This window comes from Bemisia tabaci, chromosome 3, assembly GCF_918797505.1.
Source record: "Bemisia tabaci chromosome 3, PGI_BMITA_v3".
Lineage (NCBI taxonomy): Eukaryota > Metazoa > Arthropoda > Insecta > Hemiptera > Aleyrodidae > Bemisia > Bemisia tabaci.
Genome location: NC_092795.1, coordinates 6,666,064 through 6,692,335, shown reverse-complemented (window position 1 = coordinate 6,692,335; position 26,272 = coordinate 6,666,064). Strand labels below are relative to the sequence as shown.

At 42.6% G+C, this 26,272-nt stretch overlaps 1 protein-coding gene across 1 annotated transcript in view; it reads right to left on the bottom strand.

The window, feature by feature from the left end:
- LOC109030794 (leucine-rich repeat, immunoglobulin-like domain-containing kekkon 5 protein) overlaps window positions 1-26,272 on the bottom strand; it is a 628,607-nt gene that overhangs the window by 279,597 nt on the left and 322,738 nt on the right. The gene's annotated exons all lie outside the window — the stretch shown is intronic.

Genomic DNA, 26,272 nt, shown 5'->3' with positions numbered 1-26,272 from the left:
GGTCACGCTTATCCACTTTAAACGCACAGTGCGACGGTGTGTGATTTATACTCATTTTCCTGCGGGCTGATTCTTCACATTGATAGACAAAGCTATAGACAAAGAAGACATAAAGAGTACCAAGGGATAAAAGAATAGACTATAACTGTAGGGTCTCTCGTGGGTTGCCGTTATTTAGTCCGTTACCTACCCCCTTTGTCCATTTCAACCACGCGCTTCCACCACTAGGATCCCTCCATATCCTTTCGTCTTCTTCGTCTACAGCTTTGTCTATCAATTCCAATATTCGGCCCGCTGGCAGCACTTTTGGAGACAAAGTTCAGAGGATAAAAAAGTCTTAAACTTCATAGGATAAAACCGTTTCACCCTATGACACCCTCCATAAATGTACTGCGTTTCGCATAAAGTAACCAAGCCATATCAGATATTGCCAAATTTAACTGCGCATTTAATTATTAACAAGAGAACATTTGTGCGGATACCTTTGAAACTTTCAAGGAATTTGCTTCCTAAAATGCAGAAAATTCACAGAACTTTACACAAAAATTCGCACAACCATTTTCACAAGTAAAATATTAAATTGCCCATTTAAATTTGGCAACAGCTGATGCGGCTTGGTTCCTTCCTGCTTAACGCGGACTGATACGCTCTGAATCTGGCTCGAAATTTCGAGGATCGGACGAAATTTCGAGGGAGAAACATGGCGAAAAGGGACTGCAGTGCAATTAGCATAAATGCACTCCGCATCCGACTCGCGGCGACGGGAACGCTGAAACTCTTGAATGATAAAACGAATAAATCAGAAAACCATACGCGACCACAACGATCCCAACTCCCCGGTGGGGGGGGGGGGGGAGGAGGCGGGAACGAGCGGCTAAACTCGTGTATTTCACACACGAGGCGAGTCGCAAGTAATAACGGAACGTCGCAAATGGATGGGGCCAATCGGACGTATTCATGCTGAAAGGAACTAAGTGCACAGGGTTTGCACGGAGCATAGTTCCTTTCAGCGTGAACCCGTCCAATTAAAAACCGCGGCCGAATTAATCATGGCTCATAAACGATCGGTTAGATAAGAGTAATGAGGGCGGGCCGCGGGAACTTATTGATAAGCACCGATACCGATAATAATGAGATAATAAAGATAGAGCGACGCGGTTTTCCCGCGGAATTGTGCATTCGCGTCGAATTTATGGGCGGGAAGTTTAATTTCCTACCCGCGCTCCGTATCGAAAGGAAATATTTTCACGGACCGCGGGGTTCCGCTGGCGCCATTCCGCTCAAGTGTTCTCTTCATGAGCGCGGCCGAGACTACGGAGCGCCGTAAAATTTTACGCTCGACGTATGCAAAGCGCACCGTTTTTTCGATCGTATTTTCGGCCGTCCCGAATGCGAGTCTGCTTTCGGGGGGTTGCGATCTCGAGCTGCGAATAGAGTACCTATATAGGGAGAGTATGGACATGTCGAAAATTTTGAGGTTAGGTGATGGAGCTCTTAGACCCCAAAAGGGTAGGCAATCTATGAATTCAAATTATCCAGAGTGATTTATTATCACAATGGAGATGTTGCATGTGTGAGGAATTTGCACTGTTGATTCTTATGTAAAAGTTCGCGAGAAACACAATGGTGCCACTGGTTTTCTCTAAAATCGTCTCCCAATCTCAAAAAAAGCTCTCAAGTTGAGGCCAAAATGGAGGGGATATCCCACCCTACCCTGAGAGTCCACCTCTACATCAAAACAATCTCTCCACGCAAACATAGGGAGCAAATACATTGACAGGGCTGCCGCTTTATTTGGGGACTCCAAAACTGAATTATCTTGTCCATTCTCGTTTGATATTGGAGTCTAAAGATTGATAGTGACATTTTTCGTTTCCAAAGGTTACCTACCCTTTCGGGCCCTTACAGTAACATATTTCGAGTTGTCCATACTCTCCCTATATAGGTACTCTAGCTACGAATTCAGCGGTGAGAACTACTCTGCCGTCCTAAGGAAGAACGTCGTAAGAACATTCGAGAGTTGCCAAACTCCCCTCCATAAAACATGTATTTTTGACAACATTCATGCATATTTTTCCTTGAAATTTTAAGATATTTTAGATTAAATTGCTTACAAAATTGTCTGAAAAGTTCGGAAAATAATATTCACAATTTTCCCAGTATATTTGATTTTTATCGGAGGAAACTTGGCAACGTCTGAAGGCTCATACGGAGTTCTTCCTTAGCACGGTAGTGCTGCTGTGATAGCGGAGAGAGCGGTAAGTGCGAAAACCAAGTCTCGAAAAATGCGCTCAGAAGCGTCTGACCGGAAAAATGTATTGAAAGAAGCCTCGGTTCTTTGTCAAACTGCGACTAGTCATCCGAAAGACTCCTAAAAATTGTTGGATCGTTAAAAAACCACTGATTTTATTTTTATTACATAACAAGGGCATTTTTCATTTTCATGCTAGGCTATTGTTAGGCACGACAGCCGTAAGTGCTATCTGTATGCTTTCGTGGTTACGTTTTGGACACACGACGAACGCATTTTCAGGTTAGGAATTGGCAGGAAAAGGCGGCATTTTACTTAAAAGCTATTTTCATTGGCTCTCTAGAGGAATAATGTCACTTACTGCTACCTTTCCTGAAGCTACGTATTTTGTCGCGCATTTACGGATTTTCCTTGTGCCTTTTATACAATGAAAATGAATTTTGCTGATTTAGCGAATTTAGTGATTTCATCTAAAAGAGATTAGACGAATTTTGAAGCAGGACATTTTATTGGGAAAATTCTACACTTACCGCCCTTGCCGCTATCACGGCAGACCCTGTTCATTGTAATTCCTAGCCAAAGGCTTATGTGCCTTTATGCAATGAAAATGAATTTTGCTGATTTAGCTATTTTAGTGATTTCATCTAAAATAGATTAGACGAATTTTGAATGGCATTTGATTGGAAAAATTCCACACTTACTGCTCTTGCCGCTATCACGGCAGACCCTGTTCATTGTAATTCCTAGCCAAAGGCTTCAGTAAACATCCGTAATGACAACGTAAACAGCTTGGAGTCTCTCTAAGGAGCGACAGTTGAAGAAACGACGATGAATACTTCCGAAGGTGTGAGACGAATGCCGAAAGGCGGGAAACATGGGCGGGGGGGGGGGGGGGCGGATCCCAGTGAAGAGTATCAATTTTCCGAAATCGATTCGAAGGCGACGGCTTTGTTAGGGGTGGCAAGCTTTTATCAGGGCTCTTACAACTCCCCGAAAGTTGTGCCCTCACCAACACACTCATTGTTACCTTTCGACCCCGAGCGCCGAGCCCAACGCGGAGGCAACTTTACTCTCTGTGTACAAGCCGGGAGGAAGTTTCCCGATTATTATTAACCCAAGCCGCGCCTATATAAAATTACTCTATTTTCCGAGCGGAGGGATTAACCCTCCCAAGTCTCCTCTCAATAAAAACAAAAAGAGCCGGCCTTCCACACGGCTGACCCAGTTCAAACTGCCGCGTAGTAAAGAAGAACGCCGTATGAGCCTTTAGATGTTGCCAAACTTCCGATAAAATACTTCGCAAGGAAACTCGTGGATATTTTTCTCCCGACGCTTCAGAAAGTTTATCTCGCAATTTAATATCTGAAAATTTCAATGGAAAATATACATTCGTCTCCTCATAGATGAATGTTTTATCAACGGAAATTCGGCAACGTTCGGTTGTTCATACGGCGTTCTTCCTTACGGCGGCATAGGTAGCGCTTTCTTCGCGGCGCTGAATTCCTCGAATTTAGCTCGAAACAGTTCTGTTTCCCTCGGTTCAATGCGTTTTCTGATTCGCTCGCTTATTGTCTCGGCGAGTGAATGTATTGAACTTATCACAATAGAGAGCCTCCGGCTAAATCTACTGTGTTCAGTTCAGGAAAAACGCCGTATAAACAATCGCATGTTGCCGATTCACCCCTCGTAAAATGTTTATTACGGTGAATATTCACACAAATTTTTCCTTGAGGTTTTCAACACACGTATCACTTTATTTGCTTATAAAATTCTCTATTTATTTTGATGAAAAATGTACACGAGTTTTCTCGGCACCTAGTTTTGAATTCGAGGAAGTTGGCTAAATTCAATCGCTCATAATGCGTTTCTCCTTACTACGGAAGTAATCTAAAGGAGAGAGCTCTGATCAATAATGCGGCAGTCGGGCAGGCTTTAGACCGTAGTTTTCCCCCGTTTCTTAGAGGGAGGAAAAACAAAACAAAGGATGATTTGCCTTCTCAGTAGCATTTATCAGCAAGGGCCTTCACGCTAAATCGATGGATCTGCCATTTAAACCTATGGAAAAGGATCGATAAACACGGTGCTCGCGACAAAACCCTTTAATAATCGATTCTTTACCATAGCTTCAAATGGGAAAATATCGATAAATCGATCATTTACGTCTTGCCGCTGGTTTGAGCGGAAGATGGTTCACAAAAAGAGAGAGTCATTCTATCTGATAAGGGCGCAATCACTCATGATTGGCCAAATGGAGGTCATAACATAAGAATATTAACCATTCATGACTTACATTAAAAAAACTCCATCTATGGAGGCTGTATTTACGGGCTTCATATCCGTACCGTTCGTACCGGCCTCAGAGATCAAAAGTTTCGGGTGCAGCACCCGTTGTTCCAGCCACTGAACCCGTAGCAGTCGAAGCTACCACTTCAGCGCCCGGAACTTTCGGCCCCTGATTGTGAACCAAAACCCCAAGGTAGATATTTCGATATACAGCCCGTTGCTTTTTATTCAGTGTATCATTGCTCAGGATGAATGGTTCCGAGGTTTATTCCTTATTCATTTCCTCCGAAATTAGTGTAAATGAGCTTGAACTGACGGTTGAATTTATCTGGTGTTTACGCCGCTGAGCGCGTTCTGCCAACGACACGTTTCCTCAGCGCAAGCAGTTGCAGGCAACAGCTGCGAGCAGAATTTTAAAAGAATGCATGAGCATTCTCGAGCAAGAAGCTCTCCCTTAAGACAGCAACGGCCTCTCTAGCAAAGATGCCAAGTTATGGTTGCCAAATTTTACATTGCCCTGTACATAATTTTCGATCGCGTATCAGAAGCAGAGAGCAAAAGTATCGTAATCAAAATTTCTCGAAAAATCGATAAATTCGTATCTCAATAAAACTGCAAAACCCCCCAAAAACTTTCAGATGTAAAGGGGCAAAGAGTTACAAGACCATTTGGTTCGCTGAGTTTAAAACTTTGACCGAATTCCTCTGGGAAGTTCCCTCGTGATACTTCGAATCGCAAAAAATGTAGCCAGGATGTGATCCTTCTGTTCTAACCAGCACTGTTTTCTAAATTTAAACTCGGAGTAAAAATAAAATATGCACCTTTTTGAACACAATCCAACTATCTATTTAAAACATGCAAAAGAAAAAAAAGAAATCATCTCCTCGAATCAAGCCTATTAGAACCAAAAAATCGATTTTCAGGGTAATAAGTTTGCTTAAATTTGAACTGCGTTCAGAAGGAAAGAACTAAGCCACATCAGCTATTGCCAAATTCAATTGGGCAGTTTAATTTTTTACATGAAAATGGTTATGCTAATTTTTGCGAAAATTTCAGTGAATTTTCTGCATAGTACGAAGTAAATTCCATACAATTTTCACATTGATCCGCACAAACTTTCTCTTCTAAAAAATTAAGTCGCCAAGTTCAATTTGGCAATAACTGATGTGGCTTGGTTCCTTTCTGCTAAACGCGGCCCATCTAAAAAGTTCATAACTTTTCAGAGCTATTAAATTTAAAATTTAGAACTCTCATATTATTGAAGATAATATACATTTTTCCCTCTAAATTCAAGGTTCCGTAGCAAAATTCCTTAACTTGTCCCCGAATATTCAGGGGTAGAAGAAATCCCTGACATTCTAAGAACTTGTCACTTCGCTTTGCAGTTCATACGGTCTGATTGGTTTGAAACGAAAATTTTTCAACGATCAAAACTGAAACACGAAGCGAGACCAAATTGTGAAGACGTCTGGCGAGGCGTGAATGATCGAATATCGATATTTCCCTATATGAAGGTATGGAAAAGAATCGATTATAAAGGTGCTCGTTGCGAGCACCCTGTTAATCGATCCGTTTTCATGAGGTAGAATAGCGGATCAATCGATAAATCGCAAAGCACGCCACGCCGCCACGCCACGCCACCGCTACAAAACAAATTCATCGTAGCTAAAGCAAAAACCTTACGGAGATCGGCGATTTTCGCTGAGGACGACGAAAGTCCCTTTGCCAACCGGAGACGCGGCGCGACATGACCAGGGTGTCGCGCCAATGGACAGTGAAAATGGAGCTATAATTGAGATAATGGAAAGGGTATGAGGCTAATGGGATAATACAGCTACTTGCCCTTTAGGAGCCGAGCGAAAAACAACCCACCTACACTGGGTTTCCTCAGCACTTGCGCGGTTTTCTCTTGAACGGGGTGGTATCCGAGCTCGAGAGCTATCTCTCCTCGCTGCACAACTGCAATTGAAAACTGCAGGCAGATACGCGGTTTGTGATTAGGGTGTCCCAGTGCGAGGAATCGAGGAGCAATTCGAAGTCGGACTCAAGTGGACCGCGTCGTATATCAGACGAGTTGATTTAGCCGCGGGGAGGAGTCCGGATCCACGCCCACTTGCCAAATTGGTTCTCGACTTCCATTCTCCGGTCCTGGGTAAGAACGACGTATGAGCCTTCAAACGTTGCCAAGTTTCCCTCAATAATGTAATTATCTCTGAGGAATGGTATGCATGATTTCCTCCGACGTTTTCCGACATTTCAGATATAACTGTGAATGAAATTGCCTAGAAAATTGGAAGGAAAAAACATTCGAATTTCCTAGAGGATTCGTTCGTTATTCGAGGAAATATGGCAACACCTGAAGGCTCATAAGGCGTTTTTCCTTAGCAAGGCAGAACGGGCACCCGGAAAATACGATGAGTACTGCTGAGAGTGATTTTGCATAACAACATAAACAACCGGCAGATGTAACTCAGACGCCTGAACCACCCTTTTAAGAGCGCTGTCTGGCTGAGCTTCTTTTGTTCAGGACGAAATGAATCGAGGTTGGTGGAAAGGTCTCTAGGAAATGAAGAGACTGCTCAGTAGTTAGGCAGTGGCGTGGCGTGCTTTGCGATACATCGATTGATTTCCCTTTTAAACCTATGGAAAAGGATCGGTAAACACGGTGAACACGAATACCTGAATAATCGATTCTTTACCATAGCCTCAAATGTGGGGAAGTATCGATAATCGATCAATCACACTGCACACAACTACCTTAAAGCTTGTCAAGATCAAAGAATGTTTTCTTTCATATTTTGTACTTTTTGCGATGGCAAATCAGTGGTCTCTTAAAACTGAGAAACAGGTTTACGGTAGAGAGACAAATAGGAGCAGCTGAAACATGCGGTTGAGGCTAAATCGCTGAATGCAACTATTCTAGCTCTACGGATGTCCTTGTTGCATAAGTAAAATAGTTAAGGCGCTTTAAAAACGTCTTGAAAATAACCTGAAAAATAGCATCGCAACACCCATTAACTTGAAACTCCGCGACCAAAGTGCCTTCAATATTTTACCTCAGCAACAAGAATATCCGTAGAGCTGGAATAGTTGCATTCGGCGATTTAGCCTCGATCGTATGTTACAGCTGCTCCTGACCGTCCCTTGACTGTAATCTTGAGACCATTGATTTTCCATCGCAAAAAGGGCATAATATGGAATGAAACATTCTTTGATCTTAACAAACTTTAAGGTAATTGCAAGCAGTGGCGGAGGCGTGAATAGTTCCATTCAGTTGTCCATCCTCAACCGCAAATTGCTACTCTTTTGCGACGAGAACAATATTTTCCTCGTGATAACGATTCTTTTCTGGAGCGTGGTCCATTTGACAACGCCAGTGTCCGAGGGAGCGGCGAGCTGTGGAACCGCAAAAATACGAGCGGTGCATTCGGAGGCGTCGCTCTCCGGTGTCCGGACAAGGGAAAGCCGAGAGAAATTAAAAGAAAATTGCTCCGTTGCAGAGTGCTACTCGATGGACTTGATGCTGGCCGCCGCGCCGCCATGATTCGTCCCTCCTCCGACGTAAGGGCGTACATCAATTTCCACGTGAGCCCTGATGTCCGTTTAACTTCACGCTTTTCGTGGCTAGTGTGGAATCAGAGATACGCCCTTACGTGAGGGGAGCGACGAGTTGTGGCCGAACAGACGGGGTACAGGGGGCTAGGGCTCCGATCAACGGGTGTCGCTCCGAATGAGCCACTCACAGTGTTCCACTCGGAGCCATCGCCCCGTCCTCCGGAATTATTGCACGAGTTTATTGGTTTCTCCGTCCTATATTCTTCTCAATTGTTTTATTTACGAATGGACTCATTTAGTCGTGAGGTCGTCACAGCGTTACTTCGCAAGTATTACGAATGGCATTTTGTCCGACTTTTGATGCCCTCCCAACACCAATGTGAGGTACCTGTAAGGAGTCGTCCCTAAATTACGTAACGCTCTAGGGAGAGGAGGGTCAAGGAGAGCGTTACGTAATTTAGGGACGACCCCTTACATTTTGCTTTTACATGTTCAAGGATACGTCCTACGTCACAAAATCGTAACAAGGTGCGAGGTGGGTAAAAAATGCCGAAAAAATGCGCTACGTAATTTAGGGATGGCCCCCGTCCCCCCTTTGAATTACGGAATATTGGCCTGATCCCCGTATCTGATCTACAAGTGACAGCGCCTGAATTTTAGACACCTGATTTATAATTTGCTTCCAGTGAGGTTGCCGTTGAGGTGATGAGGTCAATGTAGAAAGTGCGGAAACGTATTCGTCGAAGAAAAAGAAGGCCGAAATAAACATTTCTAAATGATGTCAATAAATGGGGGGACCTAAATAATTATGAATAACACATACATTTAATTTAAAGATAAAAAATTGGTATACCTGTAAGGAAGCACTTGCTGATGAAACACTAATGTCCTTTCAAAATTATTAGAAACAGATTTCTTCGTTAAAAGTACTACATGTATTTTATCCGTCGCGATGATCTCAATTATTAGTCCTCAACGAGAGAATATTCTTACCTGAAACAAGACAAAACGACAAAATAAAAAATAGTTATAAATAAGTAATCATTCAATTATAAATCATGACATTTTAAGATGAACCTTATAGTTCTAAATGGCCTTTGATAACGAGACAAAGATTAAATGGCTTTGAAAATCTCACCGAAAGAACGATCCTATACGACTGGGTCCTGAAACGGAATTATCCAGATTTTCGGAATGTGCCGTCACAAAAATCGTAGCACTAAACACTAATTTGAGGCTGGTACGTGGTACGTATCCCAAATGTAGGTGCTGCTATTTGACTAATTGGACATTGTAATTTTTTACATGAAAACAGTTGTGTGGGTTTTTGTGCAAATACCAATGAATTTTCTGCATATCACGAAGCAAATACCTTCAATTCTAAAAATTTGAACGGAAGAACAAAAATTATCTTGTAAAACATAAAATTACCCAGTAAAATCCGGCAATAGATAATTTTCCTTGATTCCTCTCTGCTGAACGCGGTCCAAATACGGCCCTTGAGCTTTACATACCACCAGGAAGAGACAATTTTACTTTTTTACAGCACAAGCAAAATATTTGCAAAGTGAACTTTGCAATCCTGATTCCTCCTGTTTCATCATACGCTTTAGTCACTTACGGGTTTGTTACTGACCCGTTGGTCGTGTTAATTTACGAGGTGATAAAAAAAAATAAAAATCCGAGCTTGGAGCAACCGCTGAGCTGTTTACCAGATACTCTTGACACACGTCAAGAGTATCTGGTAAACAGCGTTGGCATGTTCGGGTCGGTTGTGGCGGCTAAGGTTGTGCCTTATTAGTTCTTTATCTACTTCCTCGGAAACTTTTAATTGTTTCTTTGTATCTTGCGGCGAGGCGCGGGGGCTTCCTGCATAATATTTGATCTCAAACGCCGTTCACCGCACAAGGTTGCCGCTCTACCACGAGATCCGTCAGCGGTTCGATTATTGAAATTGATAGACAAATCTATAGACACTGAAGACAAAAAGGGTATGGTGGGATCCTATTGGTGAAAGTGGGTGGTTACAATAGACAAAGGAGGTAAGTCATAGACTGACCAACGGCAACCGCCAAGAGATCCGACAGTTAGTCCATCATTTTATCCCTTAGTACTCTTTATGTCTTCTTTGTCTATAGCTTTGTCTATCAATATCAAGAATCAGCCCGCAGGAAAATGAGTACAAATCACACGGTCGTACTGTGCGTTTAAAGTGGATAAGCGTAACCATCGCAATACGGTAATAGAGATGGGAAAAGACGCGCGTTGAGACGGCGCAGAGATACAACTATTCGTACTTGATGGATGCCCGTGTTGCGTGCGCAAAATTGAAGGCGCGATGGCGCGAGATCCGTCAGCGGGTTGATTATTGAAATTGATAGACAAAGCTATAGTCACTGAAGACAAAAAGGGTATGGTGGGATCCTATTGGTAAAAGTGGGTGGTTACAATAGACAAAGGAGGTAAGTCATAGACTGACCAACGGCAACCGACAAGAGATCCGACAGATTCTTGTTGTCCATCATTTTCCCCCTTAGTCTGTAAGAACCACCAGTTGCAACCAAGATCGCTCCATACTCCCTTTGTCATCTTTGTCTGTGGCTTCCTCTATCAATTTCAATGATCAGTCCGCAGGTGACAATAATGGAACAAACTTTTAGTCATTATTTAAACAACTACGTTCCTTAGAAAACCACAATTGGTTTATATCGTGATTTGAAAAGGTTTAAGGAGATCCTTGACCAAAAATAAAAAGGGACAATTTTTAGAGGAATCACCTGTCAAAAAGTTTTTACATTCTTTAGATCAGGTATACTCTCAAGTTTCATTTGACACTAAGTTGTGTTCATTCTGACGACTAGGACGCTGTTAGCTGATATTTTAGTAAGCGTGGTCAAAAGCACCATCTCTCTTCTGGAACCTGCTTTCGTACTGGAGCCCAATTTCAAATTTTTTTGGAATTTTCGAAATTTTGCTCTTGAAAAGTTTCCTTTTTTAACAACCATGCTCCAACAATTTTCGAAATTGGATCATGAATATGGAGAGGACAGAATGACGTTATTTCGTATTATTCACTCCATTTTTCCAAAGCGTTCAAGCCCGCAAGCAAAGTCGGGCAACACCGTTTCGCGAATCTCGATGGATTGCTCTCCTTAAAATTTACGCTCGGGAGCCTCATCGCCCAAATCGTGCTCTACTTTTTCAGTTCTCCCATTGTTTGCAGCGAACAAACAATGTTTTCAAACGAAAATATTTCGTTTTAATTTTCCTAAGCTCTGCTTTGAAGTTCTCGAAACTTTCCCGTAAGCTCCTAAGAACGGACGCGAGGTCGGCCCATGGAAAACTCCGGTTTTGACGCAGCGGAAGTTTCAACACAAGTTGCTGTCGTTGGCTCGTATTGTTAACTTGATTTACGGAAAAATTAATAAGTCCTTTTTTTCCTCTCTTAATACCTCAGTGTCACGTAGATTTGTTTATGTTACGGCCGAGGCACGTTTATAATGGAATAAGTAAACGAGTGCGTGTTCATTATAAACTTGCGGTAAGCAGTGGGTTCGTTGAAGGTAAACTTGCAAAACTCAGACTTTTTTTGCGACTATCGATGGGGAATAGTCTGTGACGAATGACCCAGGATATTGCGCGAGCCAAAGAGATCATCGGGTGCCTTCAATTGTTGCATTATGCAACACAGCCATCCTCGGAACATGATTAGTTGTATTCAGGTGTTGGACTAACTTCTATGCTGTGATAGGGAAGAAAGCCGAAACTCTTAAATTTTTCCAATAGAGTTTCATTCCAAATTCGTCTAATTTCTTTCAGATTGAATAACTACAACAACTAAAACATTAAAATTTGTATCGTTTGAACAAAGAAGATAACCTATGAAACAGCCATTTGCTCGAAAATTGACGTTGTCTCAAACACAACAACCGCAAAGAGTACTATTTCAGCAGAGCGCGGATGAAAAATGTACTTTTAAGTAAAATGGGGCCCATTGATGCCTATTTCTAACCTTAAATTTTTCTTATTATGTGTTCGAAATGCAACCACGAGAGCATGCAGGAGGTAGCACTTACGGCTATATCGCCTGACACTAGCCTAACATGAAATTGAAAAAAGCCCTTTGAATAAAAATGAAAACAAAATGTCAATTTTTAATCATCCAAAGTATTCTTATGATTCCTCTGGTTGGACTTGACAATCTTACAAAAAAACCGAAGACTCGCCAATAACACTAGGGCTAAAAGTAAGTACATCGGTAAAAGAATCGGACTTCAAATTGAAAAAAAAAGACGAAAAAGGTGTCAACACAGTTGAAGATATAGGAGAGACGAATTCGAGCCTTGGTTTTCAACTTTTCTCGAGGGTTCACGCCTCTTGCTATCGCGCCTTCAATTTTGTACACGCAACACGGACATCCATCGAGCACGAATAGTTGTATCTCTGCGCCGTCATCAACGCGCGTCTTTTCTCTTATTCTACATATATTTCCATATTGTGTTGGTTCCGTTTGTCTCGTTTGTAGTGTTGCCTGAAGAGCCACGAGAGGAACACAGCCGATACAGGGGAAACGGCAATCCAGCTTCGTTTCTTAACTTTTCTCCCGAATCAGAGCGACGGTGATTGAGCGGAGCATTGCGAGTTCACGTCCCGCGCCATCGCGCCTTCAAATTTGCTGACGCAACACGGACATCCATCAAGTGCGAATAGTTGTATCTCTGCGCCGTCTCTACGCACTTCTCTTCCCATACTCTATTACAATATTGTGTTGGTTACGTTTATCCACTTCAAGCCCAAAATACGACAGAAAGATTTGTTCTCATCTTCCTGCGGGCTGATTCTTATTGATAGACAAAGCTATAGACAAAGAGGGCATAGCTAGTACTAAGGGAGAAAATGATGGACTAAATGAACCGTGTTCAGCAGAAACGAACCAAGCCATGTGAGCTGTTGCCAAATTTAACGGAGCAATTTAATTTTGCACAAGAGAACGTTTGTGCGCATTCCTCTGAAAATATTAGGGAATTTGCCTCGTACTATGTAGAAAATTCACTGAAATATGCACAAAAATCAGCACAACCGTTTTCATGTTAAAAATTAAACAGCCCAATTAAATTTGACGATAGCTAACGTGGCTTGGTTTCTTCCTGCTTAAAGCAGTCCATTTTGCGCTCCAACACTAAGTGGTCAAATTTCTCAGAATTGCATTTTTGCACATACGGCTCTCTTCGCTATCACGGTAGAGATGAACCCGCTCTATTTACAGTATTTCTCAAGAACCAGCAAAGCTGGCCTAGTGTCCCTTTACACTGAGATTTAAGACAATGTGAATCCATTCCTGATTGGTTACCGTATTTTAGGCCTCCACAGTGTCACAAACGGGAATAAAGATTACATTTTCACCTATTGCAAAGATTATAATCTGGAATGGACCGAGGAATCACGGGTTCGGCAAGGAACAAACGGAATGAAAGAAGGAAAGGAGAGAGGAATTTGAGAAATAGGCTGATCAAAGATTGCGAAAAACTTTCAATTTGTGTAATCTTTTTTCCCGTTTTTGACTCAATGAGGGTGTGTTGTCTTGACTCTCAGTATAAATGATGGACTCTAAGCTGGCCTTAGTAGACGCTGAGTGCCCTCTAGGGGTTGGGCCGCATGGCAACTAGGAGGTATATCCACTAGTAATCAATAAGAGTACTCGAGTTTCACTACATACGGGAGAAACGGCGAGAGGGGGAGGGCGACGAAATGAGGAAGAGGTGGTCGTGGAAGAACGTCATCAGCGAACCGGATTGATTGCAATTTGAATCGGGGGATGGAAATAAAAGCTGAGCAAATTGGAGGCTATGTTCGCAATGGCTGAAATAATAAATATTTTATCATGAGATTACGCCCAGATTAGCTTGTCCCGTTTTAATACAGCTTTTTACTGTTTATATTTTATTCATGGAGAGTTTTGCATCAACACGACTCGCATCGCGGGCGACTTAGTGCGATTAGTCCGCCTTTTTATTCCGACTCATTTGCCATTTCCTGGGATTCGGCTCTTTCGCCGGGCTCAGGGTGACGTCACCACACGAATCACTTCGATGCTACTATCAAGTAATTGCATCGTTGGCTCCGAAAGTGCCCAAACGGAAAAAATGAAGATTCTGTTTCATTGCGGCGAAGTGGGTTTCGGGGTCATTCAGGTCATTTAATATTTCCTCCGGAATAATCTTCCTCATTTTAAATTCAACTGAGGCACAAATTGCCCTTGTTTCGAAAACAGTCCGAGGTTCCTCCGGCGCTAGTTTCCTATGTATTCAAAGAGTTGAGATGATAATAATTGGACCGCGTTCATCGAAAAGGAACCAAGCCGCATCAGCTATTTCCAACTTCAATTGGGCAATTTATTTTTTTACACGAAAACGGTTGTGCGGATTTTGGTGCAAATCTCAAGGAATTTTCTACATAGTACGAAGCAAATTCCTCGAAATTTTCAAAGGAATTCGCACAACCGTTTTCATGTGAAGTAATAATAAGCCCAGTTCATTTTGGCGATGTCTGGTGTGGCTTGCTTCCTTTCTGCCAAACGCAGTCCAATTTTCCCATATAGGTACTCAAATGAAGAAGAAGCACTTTGGAGGCCATTCAAAAAATACGTAAAGCGCGGAGGTGATAGAGAGAGAGTGAGGGGGGTACGCACATACGCACACTGTGTAGCCAGGAAGTATTTTCAGACTTTCTCCGTGCGTTCATCGTGATTTCTAAGATGATCCTATGTGATCTAGGGACGAGATTTGCCACTACGTTGCGCTGCTAGGCGGTTTGTGTCTTTGAGAAGCAATAATTATCGTTATACGTACAAGTTGAAGGAGGAAACTGATCCATAACATATAGCAGCATTCATACTGAGTAGAATGACACTTTTGTGAAGACTCTTTGAAAATTTATATTTGAAACTACAATAACGGACGGCACCCATGGACTCAACGTGTATGAGAGAGTTATTATAGCGCTATCTTTCTTGCACATTGAGTCAAAGGACAACGTCCGTTATCGTAGTTTTAAACACAAATTTTCAATGAATCTCAACAAATTTGGTCTCATTCTACTCAGTATTAATGCTGCTACACGTTACGGGTCAGTCTCTTCGATTGACTTGTACGTAACGATAATTATTGATTCTCAAATACATAAAATGTAGAGTAGCGCAAAGTGGCGTAACGGTCTTCCGCTGGACTCCCCCGCAAAATTTTTTCTAGGCCCCCCGCATGTCGATAAAATTCCAAAATTATCCCTCCCTCCCGCCCCTCTCTCTCCCTTACCCCTTCCCGTTTTTTATCTTATGGTCGAGGCCCGCAGCACGAAAATTTTTGAGAAAATCAGCCTTAACCACCAAAAATATAAAAATGGCAGCAGCTTATTTCTTTATCAGCTGAGCGCAACGTAGTAGAAAATCTTGTCCCTAGATCACAAAGAGTCACTTCAAACCAATTTTTACAAGAACTATCTCATCTGGCCTGGTTACACGCTCAAATTTCCGTCAAATTCCGATCAAAATGATGACCATGATGGCGGTCGAGAGTTATCTAGATTGACGAGTAAAATTAATTAAAACAGCGTGTTGATTGAAATAAGCATGAAATAAGCACGGTTGTGTGGAAATCAGATGAAGGATGAGCCCCACAGCTCCATCATCTACCATCAAATTTTTACAGGCCGCAGAAGTTTGATGGTACACGGAGAAAAAAACCTCGTGCGTGGGACCCGAAGTTTAGGTCATATGGATCTATGAAGTTTTCAGATTGAGCATCTGAACACTTAAGGTCTAGCTGTCGAGGTTCGGATCACGTATCTGAAACTTCAGTTCTTACATATGAAGTACTTCAGATGTGAGAACCGAAGTTTTTTGGATGTGAGAACCGAAGTTCTTCGGATGTGAAAACCGAAGTACTTCAGACGTAAGAACTGAAGTTTCAGATGCGTGATTCAAACCTTGGCAGCTGGACCTTAAGTGTTCGAATGCTCAATCCGAAAACTTCAGAGATCCATATGACCTAAACTTCGAGTCCCACGCACGAAGTTTTTTTCTCCGTGTAGATGGTGCGCACCAGTCACCATTTGATCGGAAATTGATGGAAATTTGAGCGTGTAACCAGCACATTCTTTTTTCTGTAGCTGAAGTTTGCAACATGCCCATTGGAAGGAGAGGTGGCACCGCCGAGGCTGAGGACCGGAAACTAGCTGCGAGCGAATTTCCGCCGCGAAGAAGCGTGGCGGCGAGCCCGCGGTCTCAGCGGCAGCGGCCACGGGCGCCGGCTCCCTAATTCTTCGAAAGCTCCGCCATGATAGAGAAATAAACTTAAATCTGCCATGAATTACTTGTTGAGCCCGTCCCTCGTCCTCCTGATAACTAAGCTCGACTTAGCCGCCTTTCGCAACTCCGGCCGCAGCTTCGGACCCTCCTCCGCGCGCTGCCGCCAGATCTCCCTCGAAAACTCCATTTCTCGTATTGTTTCCATGGAAATTCTCGTTTTATTCTGCACGGTTTGGCCACTCATGTGGGGATGAAGTGATCGAGGTACCGCCGACCGATCGCCACAAAGTGGGTAGCCCTGGTTAATCGGGATCATGACATGTAGCTCTTCAAAACCGAAATCAAGGGACTTTGGAATTGAGCTTGAGGAGTTGGAGGACCTTCACTGACTTTTTTGCAAGTTCTAAAGACAGTTTTCTCTCGCTATAACGAAATTCATTGCACGGAAAAAATTAAATTGCTGATTTAACAATTCAATCGCTAAAAAAGTGACTGCAACGTTTCAACGTAGATTTTACAACGAAAAAAATGCTGCTTTAACCACTATTGTAAGCTAATTTAACCACAAGGGTTGTTAAAGTAGCATTTATGTGTTGTAAAATCTACATTGAAACATTGCAGTCACTTTTTTTTGCAATTGAATTGTTATATCAGCAATTTAATTTGTTCCGTGAACGAAAAATCTCTCTTTTGCAAAGGAATCGCCCGATCCCTTGAGCGATTTTCTCGCTATAACGACACTCATTATACAACACATTTTGTGAAGAAATCGCTCGGTCCCTTGCCGATTCGTTACAGCGAAAGAATACTGTAGTAAGATCAAAGAGTTGCAAAGAGCTCTCGAAATATTTCTGTTATCATTTTCCAGCGCTTTTGACATAGCGTAGGAAAAGACAGGGTCGCACATTGTTATAGGCTTGCGCAATTTTAAGGAAGCCTCCGCAATCTTCTATAACGCGCTACTATGATTAACGCTTCCGATGGCAGAGCACATAAGACGGTAATCGTTTTTCTCTTATTCATATTTTTAGCGGTAGTGCAGTTTTCTTACGATTAATGGTTGAAATTTTGGTGAGCGAGTTCTTTCATCTCAACAGTGCTCATCCTCTTCGGGGACCTAAGAACGCGCCTAATTAGAAAACGGCTGAGTGCTTCCTTATATGAACGTATTTAGGGCTTTCCCGTTTGTTTTCTTTGCAGTTACCAGTAGACTGCAACTTTTATCCTCGAAATATTTGACTTCAACCACTGTTGCACGAATCGATGTCCAAGAGGACGTGCGTCCAGCGGGAAACTTTTACGCCGACCGAACTTCCCTACGTTAAACATTAACTTGAAAACTTTCTCTGAAGCGTGGTCTTTGGGTGCCTGAATTTACTATGCTGGTGAAGTTAAGAGGCTACTAAGGCTTCTATAGGTAATACCCCGAATAAGTTCCTCTCAAATGGGTCTATTCACGTGTGTAGCCTCTCAGAATTTTCTCAAAAAGTGTGCCGTCACACACCAAAACGAAGTTACGACGGGGATGGTGAATGTATCGTGTTTGAAGATTTCATAGGAAGTTTCGACGCAAAAACATTTCTAGGATTCTTGAATTTTCTCAATCTCAGAAACTCAATGGGACATATTTCTGTCAAACGGAACTAAGCGCCATGGAAAAGTATTGAGAGTGTAGGACGGAATGAGCCCGACGTCCAGTTCCGCCGTCAATCAAAGCCGGTTTCAGGACATTTTGTCAACGATTTTTTGTCCTTGCACCTTTTTTGTCCAGTAGTTTACCCGGTTTCAGGACATTTTGTCAACGATTTTTTGTCCTTGCACCTTTTTTGTCCAGTAGTTTACGCCCACACGTAAAATAGGCAACAGTGACTTGGTCCAAGCGTTATATTTTGGTCGGTATGTAAAATTATATTGACAATATGGAAATGAGAAATTGAGAGAGAAGGAGGTGTTGTTATGGTTGCTCATTTTTTAAATGAAATGTTGATAAATTGATACATATTTTTTTCCCATCAATTTAAATGAGAATAATCAATGCAGAGTGTGCTAACATTTCAAAATCATGAGTTAAAAAACGCTGACTATGCGAGTATAAATATTTAATAAATATTTTTAACAGAGCGGAGCGGCGCGCGGCGTGCTGCCAGCGCGGGAGGCTCCCTGGCGCCTACAAACCTAAGTGGATACTTCTCGCATTGCACGATGCTTAAAGTATTCACTTAGGTTTGTAGGCGCCGATGCGCGTTTTGCTTATTGATTTACTTCGTATCTTTTTGGCGATCTTTCAGTGCCAGTCAACCCAAGGACCCATTTTCATAGTGATATTGCTCAATTTTATTCGAGGTTTGCAGACATGTTTCTGTTCATGATGCTATGTTGTGGATTTCTGCGAACCTCCCTTGATCATGATTTAAACTACATAGGATCTCCTATGCTGGCATGCTAAGGTAAAACGTCGCATGAACAGCCTTTCTCTTTGTAAAACATTTAATTTCGAGAAACTTTATGAATATTTTTCCGCGAAATTTTCCGACACTGTAGATTAAAGTGCGGATGGAATTCTATCAACTATTGGGAGAGAAATATCCACCAGATTTATTGAAAGGTAAGGATATTAATCCGAGTTCGGTATTTTATCCGAGGAAAATTACAACTTCTGGAGGCTCATACGGTGCTCTTCCTTAGAACGGCAGTTTGAAAATTAGCTATTCAAGGAACGACAATAAATACGACCCTGAGTTGACCTCTGCCGTGATTAGGAAATACGCCGCACGAGCCTTTAGACGCTGCCAGATTTCCTTCACTAAAAACCGAATTCACTGGTAAAATGTTGAGTATTTTTTCCCAAAATGTCCAGACAATTTTGAGCGCAATTTAATCGAAAATATCTAAAAATTTCAAAGAAAAATATGCATGAATGTCGTCAAAAATACATGTTTTATCAAGGGAAATTCGGCAACTCTCGAGTATTCATACGACATTTTTCCTTAACATGGTAGACTTGACTTGATAAATAACGTTATGAAAACATCGTGACAACGTTTCCGCACACATTCAGCCAAAGACGCGCGCTCTCCACTCTCCTTGTCCTAGAACCGAGGCGAAAAACGTTCCTTACAACATTCCTCCAACTCCGAGACGAACACACGAGAATCCGCGACTTGGTGGTTACGTGGAAGACAGTCCAGATCCGCCGTAAAGAGACACGGGTTCGAGGACAGCGCACCCGTCCTATCCTCAGTCCGTCCCTTTGAAGCGGAGACAAGTTTAAATTAGGATTATTCCACACGCGAGCGCGGAATACCTCTGTTGGCGCCCCCGCGCTCAAGCCCGGCTCACAACGTCGCTCCTCTGACGTAAGGGCGTATCTTGATTTCCACATGAGCCCCGGAAAGCATTGAGCTATATGGAGATCAGGGCTCACGTTCAAGTTGAGATACGCCCTTACGCCAGAGGAGCGACGACAAGAGCGGTTCAGGTGTTTCGCCATCTCATTATCCTAGTGCAAGACTTTCACCCGCCCTTGCCGAATCGTCCCACGCGCCTCCTAAATCAAAACCACCTAACCCCCCCATCAAAAACCATGCAGAGTTACGCGGTTTCGAAACAAAGTCACGTGGGCACCGGAATATCATGTTCACTGTCATAACAGCGTAACTGCATTTTTAAATGGGACGTGCTGTACGTGATAGCCAGTCCTCTCTGGGGCGCACGTGGGAATGGCGATAGGTTTCTTCTGCGTGGGTGCAACGGTGTTTTGTGGCGGTCGTGAGGATTGCTTTCCGTGCGAGCGGAATGAGGATGAAGACGCAGCCTTAGCGGAATGAAAAGGCTCCGTGCGGTTTGCCCCTTGACGTGCTCAGGAATTGGCACCCTTTGAAGCCGGCTAACTCGGATTTTTTCGCCGGCGGTTTTGAAGCTCATGATGCGCGTGCAGAACCGGAGACAATATGAGGGTCTCGGGGGACAAGGCGCATAAGTGCAGTGTTTGCTATTCCGAGAAATACGTGTTTCAAGTTTCGAAATTACACGGGTCTTTATGGAGGGAAAAAAGTTCAACCTGAATTTTTGATGCTTGAAAATTGGAATTTGGGAGCGAATTTTTCACAGCATATGCGTCAAGACTAGTTGTACTTGAAATCATTGTTATCTTAATTTTTGCAAAAACTGCATTTATGCTCCTTGTCTTCCAAGCCTCTCATATAGTACAGAGACCTGGAGGTAAGAACCATAGGGTCGTATTCAAAGTTGTTTCTTAAAAGGAAAATAACACTGAGACATGTGGCTCGAATCGTATGTGACAAAATGGTAATATAGTGCTGGGTCCACTCTATTTTGCGGGGGAAACTAGGCCAACAAGTTATTAGAGTCAAAGTTTAAGCGTTGTTCAGTATTGTGCTGCTACTCCTTAGAATTCAAAATCTTTGAGTCTAAATGAAATGTTTGAACTTTTTGGCCTTGTTTTCCCTGCAAATAGTGTGGCCCAGTACTATTTACCACCTCGTTGTTCCCTAAACAGTTCCTTTCTTTCGAAAACCTCACTATGGGTAAAATCACGGCACGTTGAAAAAGTCTGAAATCCGATTCCTTCGCTCACACTTTGCGTAGTTTGTAACACACTTTTTCAAGTTTCCCGCGTCTGCGGGCAGTTATTCTTAGTCACCACCGAACAGATTCGCACAGGCAGAGGAGTAAGAAAGAACTACCCAAAGTAAAATACCCGATTGATGAAAATGATATAGAAATAGCAGTTCCTTATGGCAAAATGTTATTCAACTGTGTCATGTCATTTTTTGAGCTTTCAAAAATGTTAACATAAAGGCCTTAAAAAACGTATAAATGCCACTCATTTTATTGAATAAGATTCTACTCAAAGCACCATACTTTTCCTACCCATTCTTCAATCACAGGCCGGAGAAAATTAGAAGAAGGGGCGTCGAACTACCCGTTAGCGTGGGTGACAATTCACTCTAGCAACAGCCCCAGCCACATTTCAGAATAAAATCCATTTCTGGTCAAAGTTTTCTCGCACGATAGCCATCAATTCGATACCGATTCCACGGCACTATTTTAAAATGACCGCAGCTCTCCCCCTCCTCCCCCAGCGGGGGGTTCGAATCCGAGTCGAGCGGCTCAGCAGCAACTGTCAAACACGAAACCTAGAAAAGAGGGATAAAGCCTCGCCCGGGCTCTTATCTGGAATCGGAAGTGGATGAGGAGGGTTTATCTTATTTTATCTGGATTTTCGAGGGGGACCCCGTCGCGTGCTTCCCTGTTCGTCCCCCGAACCCCCCCCCCCCGCCCCCCTCCGACCACAAACTCCGCGACGAAGTTGGCGTGAGCTCCGCGGTCTCTCGCCCCGAGGATTTTATTGAATTCCGCCCAAATTTACTCGCTTATCACGGGATAAGATTGCGTTGTGTGCTCGACGCAATGATACGCCTCGAAACCTAAGCCGAAAATATGTTCTAGGCCGGTAATTGCAGCTCGTGTGTTTCTCTGCGTTTTCTTCGCCTTTTTGACGATTATTCTACCGTTTACAGCAAGAACGTCGGAACTCCGATCTTGATTTTACATTTTTCTCCCACACGTAATGTTCTCTTACGAGAGAACCTGACCATGATCATTATGCTAAATTTTGTCAATTTGGGTTGTCTCGGTGGTATGCCCTACGCCACGGTTACTCTACAACCTAACTCGAGGTCAAGAGCGCGTTATTTTTTTTATTATAAAATGTTCCTCACCCATTAATTCACTTAATTTAGGGTTGAGTTACGGTGTTTCCACTTCCGGCGGCCGTATCAGTCTACTTAATAATCATTAAATTGCCTTCGTTGATGGACTGTTCTGGGCACATGTGAATACATGCAAGTGATTTCACAATACTTGTGAGATTGACTCGATAAACTACATTCAAACGGCCTATTTTAAGAAAGGCGTAACCACCGAGATGGAGAATTTGCACGCAATTTTTTTATTGCTTCATCTGAAAGTGCCTAATGAGCTGAGTTCGCAATATTTTTCATAATTTTTTTCTGACATGGGAAATTGGAGAAAAATTGATTTAAAAGTGAGAAAATGTGCCGCCTTGTGACGTCATCTGGCGGCATTTCCCATTTAAACACATGCATTTTAGCAGAATCGGTTATTTTGTCATATCTCCTCTAATAATTGCTCAATTTATGAATCGAGGGTATCTTCGTGTTCAGTTCACTCAGAGGATTCCACTTTAACAGGAAATTCATCAAATTTCAGACCCTTGCAAATTCTCCAGAAAATCAATCAATACTCTTCAAACTATCTATAATAAGACCACGGTCGAATATACAAACGTCAGAGAAATTGAGCAAGTTTACTTTTTTAAAATTTCAATTCACAAAATCGCCCAGACAAATTTGCACCATTTGGCAAAGCCGTCAAGGTGCAAAACGGCTCATTCGGACTCCGATGATTTCATGGTAAAAACGATTGTAAATGCATCGTAGAAAACCCTTATAAAATTGACGACCTGAGCGATAGGTAGTGCTTGAGAAAACCAGAGCGCCTGCGATGTTTTGTGTATGCAACCTGGACATCCCGAGAACACGAATAGTTGTATCCACACTTAGCATTGAAAAACCCGGAGCGCCTTCAATTCGTATCTGCACGTTATGACAGAACGTAGCACTCATTCCAATAATACATCTTCGTTGCACGCAGATAGGGCAGTTTGAGTTTTAATCAAATTGATAAAAAGAAATAGGTGAATCAATTAGAAGTATAAAAGTGGAGGTTATTCCTGCGTTGAGGAATCTTCTCATTCACTTTACTTAGAAATAAGTACTTGTAAGAACATTTTTTTAAAAAAATTTAAGAACTCCAATGTGGGGCTATCCTTAAATAACGTAACGCTCTATGGGAGGGGGGGGGGCGACGAGGGCGTTACGCCATTTTGTTTTTAACGTGTGAAGGATAACGGCCTAGTTACGAAACAGTTCAAAGGAGTGAGGGGGGTCAAATATGCCGAAAAAGAGCGTTACGTAATTTAGGGACGGCCCCTAAATACAACGACTTGCAATTTATTCAAGTATAACCAAGCGCTTTTAGGGGCGTTACGAATGAACAATCTCACCAGTGGCGAGACGCGAATTGCGATACATCGATTGTTATGCCATTTAAACCTATGGTAAAGAATCGATTGTTTAGGTGTTCGCTGCGAACACCATGTTTATCGATCCTTTTCCATAGGTTTAAGTGGCATTACAATCGATATATCGCAATTCACGCCACGCCACTGAATCTTACGCGAAATGCGCTCGCAAGAGGCGATAGCTGTGCGTTGAGACAGGGCGCGCGACCGCAGCGTTAACGAAATTCCCCGTTATCATCGAGGTAAGCAACGGGAAAATTGCATTCGGAATCCTCGCCGTCACGATCCGCGGCCCGGGTAAAAATGAACGAATGTAAAAAGATTATGTTTCGACTGTTCCCGGCGACGAATAAATTGCGAGGAAACAATTTCAAACATCTACGACTTTTAATTGCGTTTCGGGCTCCTCGCGTCACCTCGCGCTTCGCCGGGAGCCGGAGCCGGTTTTTTACGGTCGAGATTTATCTGCACTCCGAGCCGGAAATCTTATTAAAAAATAAGCAACGCCTGATAAGTAACGAATACTCCGCGCGGGGCTCCGCATGCCCGAGCGCTGCAAAAATCCCGCGAATATTTCGCCCTCCAAATCGGAGGGACTCCTTTCCCCTTGCCGGGTTGCGGGGTCGCCGAATTTTCAGCATAAAGGGCCGTGCATAATATTTCCTCGCCGATTTTTCAGAGGATTTTGTTCGTAATTTGATCTATAAAGTCTGTAAATTGCGAGGAAAAATTTGCATAACTTTTCTCGAAATTTAATATTTTCCGAGAGAAAAGAGTGTGTGGTGCCTGTATCTGTAACACTATCTTTTCAGTATAGAGATAAATAAAAATTTAATGACTTTAATGTAAAGCTTTATAATGTATAGCTTCTAACTATAATAAAAGTAAATAGTTTACTAAAGTTTTGGACTTTAACTTTAGCTTAACGAGAGCCTAATAATAAGAACTCGTGAGTTCAAAATTGAACAAGTTCATGCTAAAAGGAACCATAGGCATACGATTTGCGAGCAATATAGTTCCTTTTGGCATAGATTCGTCCAATTTACAGGGTCCTCTTATAAAAGTTCAGAGAGCCGTCAAGGCTCTTTTACGATGAGAAACATATTCCACAATCTTAGCAACAACCACTCTTCAATCTTCAATTATTTCGACCGGATTCAGCAACCGATTCAATTAAGTTGTTTTCACACTTCCACTATCAGTTCGTGTTTAATCCAGCCTCCACTAAGCTCCCGCATCTGGAGCATTTTTTCCCGTGGGGAAAACAATGAAATCGGAGCTTAGCAGATTCACCAAGAAACACGAAGACCGAGAATGACCTGGCAATTATTGATTATCCGAGTGAAAATACCGGACGATTCGCCTTATGCATGCCAGGACCTTTCGAAAGTCCGAGCGGGAATAAAGGAATCGAGAAGTGCGAAAAGAGCGTAAGTCCAAAACCCGCTCGTCTCGCTGCGCTTTATTTACAAGCGACACCAGGGCTTACGAGTTTGCGGACTTGGGCTTTTTTAACGTGTTCGATTCAATGGTGGCCGCCGAGTCGATATCAGTGCGGACTCACCGACCGAAATCCGAACCGCGAGAAAATAAAGGGGGATTATACTGCTGTGCTGAAGAAGAACGCCGTACAAGCCCTCAGACGTTGCCAGGTTTCCTTAAATTAAAAATTGAATTTACTAGGAAAATTGCGAATATTTCCCCTCAAAATTTCCAGGAAATTTTGCACGCAATTTAATGTAAATTATCTGAAAATTTTAAGAAAAAATCTGCATGAATATCGTGAAAAATACGTATTTTATGGAGGGAATTTGGCAACTCTCGAGTGTTGATACGGCGTTCTTCCTCACCGCGGCATTATAAGCGCGGTCCAAAATAAGTTCTGGCGAGAAACTTGCCGCCCGGTCGCAAGACAAAAGGGGGTTCGACTCGGAACAAGGCTGTTTAAACGGGTCACTGGCTTAAACATTCCCGGCTTTAATCAGTGGCGTTGCCAACAGGAGCGCGCGTTTGATCGCGCGCGAGCACAATGGGCTCGGAAACGTGGCATGAATTAAATCAACGCGTTGCGTGCTCCCTATTCAAAATTTCACGCCGGGAACGCTTCGCCTTACAGCGAGTTGGAAATCAATTTCTGAGCGGGGCACTGACGTGTGCCGAGTACGCGTATTGGCTGCCGAATAGAAGACAAATAAAGCCAATTGTGGATTGTCGAGTAACTGATTTAGATTTTAGGTATTTAAGAGTTGATTGGGGTTGTTGCGCTGGTAACAGAATTATGTTCTGGTGCTTGATTCTTGTAGATTAGCTAAAAATAACTAGATCCGTCCAAACAGCAACTTTCTATATTGAATATTAACCGAGATATCGTCCGTTGAAAAGTCGGGATTTAACGTCATCCACCGTGGTAGTGCATAACATGGTATATACTCTCGCGGTGGATGACGTCATAAATCGAGTTTTTCAAGGCGCGATATCTCGATTAATATTCAACGTAGAAAGTCGCTGTTTCGACTGATCTTTTTTTTGTTAGTCGATCTGCTAGAATAAAGCATCAGAACTCGAATCTGTGACCAGCACAACTGATACATTAGTTTACTGTAAAGAGTACATTTAGCACAATATTGGCAACTGACACTTGAAAAATTTAGAGCGATAGATGAAACTGGATGGATTTAATCTGAAGCAACACAACTACATGCATACATCCATATTTACTGATGATGCAACAAGCGTAGAGAATAGACCTGTT